This window comes from Chionomys nivalis, chromosome 1 (genome assembly GCF_950005125.1).
Source record: "Chionomys nivalis chromosome 1, mChiNiv1.1, whole genome shotgun sequence".
NCBI classification, from domain to species: Eukaryota; Metazoa; Chordata; class Mammalia; order Rodentia; family Cricetidae; genus Chionomys; species Chionomys nivalis.
This window is the reverse complement of record NC_080086.1, coordinates 52,089,681-52,091,455: the sequence shown is the minus strand read 5'-3', so window position 1 is coordinate 52,091,455 and position 1,775 is coordinate 52,089,681. Positions and strand designations below refer to the sequence as shown.

The window sequence follows — 1,775 nt, the reverse complement described above, 5'->3', positions numbered from 1 at the left end:
GCTAAGAACCAAAGAGACCTTTCTCTATCAGCTGAGACTGGATGTGTCCAAAGTGCTTCCCACAGACAAACCTTTTCTCCTTATGAACTGGTTGTTTCAGGTTCTTGTTACAGTAGCAGAAAGCTGACCGATACACCCTTCAGAAGTGTTTAATGCACCATAGATTTTCAGAAACAGAGCCGTACTCGAGAACTGATTCGTGGTTTCGCAAGTGTTAACAGCCGTCGGCCAGCCATATTCAATGGTATCGGCCTCATTCCGTCTGGCACTTTGTATCGATTTCATATTAAATTTTATTTGAAGACAGACATCAAGAACTAAAGCTGCGTGAGAATAAAGTTTTAGAGATGTGAAAACCAAGGAGAAAAGTTTCCATTTTTGAAAAAGTGCTAGAAAAAAAAAGTGCTGTCATTTCCTCTGGAGCCGAGACGACAGAGGTCACATAAAAGGGAAGACAAAGGAAGAAACTCATGACCTTGACATTGTTGACGCCTACAGAAACATCCAGAAGAACTAAAGCTTCTTAAGAAACGTTGTGTGGGGAACAGAAAGCCTCAAGTCACTGTATTTCCTTCCTGGGCGTCTTGGTCTTTAGACGAATTTGCCCTAGTCCTGGTGTGGCAAAGTGTCCATACACTCCCCACCCTAAAAGATATGCTGAATATTGTGTTCCACTCAGAGAGCCCTAAGTCACTCTCTTGAGAATGAACTCAATCAATGTTTGTGAATTGATAGCTTAGATTTTTTAAAATATTTGTCTGGGCACTCACTCTTCCTAGTATATGCCTTCTATGAAGACACTAACTATAAAAGGCTGTTCTCTAGTGTCTATATTCCAGAGAGAATTTTAAAACCTTTCTTAATTTGATGGTCAGGTATAAAGTATTAAGTATTTTTTAGTATTTTCTTTGTTTGTGTTTTCTTTCTAAAAATGGATACCTCGGGGTGCCACCACCACTGCCTCCTTCTGCCACCCCCACTGCGTCTTGCTGCCCCTTCAGGGAGGACCTGGTTCCTTCTTTGTGAAGCAGCAGTTGGGGAGACTCTGGTGTTCGCCATGGCCAATGAGAAACCCAAGGAAGGACTCAAGTCTGAGAACAACCATCATGTTAATTTGAAGGTGGCAAGGAAGGAAGGTTCTGTGGTGCAGTTCAAGGTCAGGAGGCAGACACCGCTTAATAACTAAGGAAAGCCTATTTGAATGACTATGTTTATCAGCAAGACAGATCAGATTCCAGCTCAATGAGCAACCAATGAAACAGACACATTTACATAGTTGGAAATGGAGAATGAAGACACAACTGGAATCTTCTGGCGGCAGACAGGAGGTGTCTACTAGAAAGGGAATCTGCTACTTTACTCCAGAGTTTGTTACAGCCCAGGAATACATTCTCTATTAGAAAGCCATAATTTAGTTCCACCCCATTCCTTAGACCAAAGTATAGTTTCTCTGTCCTTGCGTTTCCCCATTCCTGTTCCTTCATTGTACACAAAGTAATCAGTGTGTGTGCACAAGCACATTGTGTTCTTTGCTTTTTCGTTTCCCTCTCTCCTTTTCTTTTAACTAAATGGAATGTTCTGTTTTGGCTGAGCTCAGATGGAGATGGTCTCGGGGACAGTACTGGCTCTGTACAAATCTCGCCTGGGTAGCATGCTCATTCACCTCTTCTCTTTATATTCCAGTAAGTTGTTTTGCTCTCGTTGTTGTAGCAAAACAACTCAACACCATAAAACCCTTGCATGCCTTGTTCGATTGGAGAATTTCAGGGTTTTCA

At 42.0% G+C, this 1,775-nt stretch overlaps 1 pseudogene; it reads left to right on the top strand.

Annotated features, from left to right (window-relative positions):
- Positions 1-1,057: 1,057 nt before the first annotated feature.
- LOC130867398 (small ubiquitin-related modifier 2-like) lies at positions 1,058-1,339 on the top strand (annotated as a pseudogene).
- The last annotated feature ends 436 nt before the right edge of the window (positions 1,340-1,775 follow it).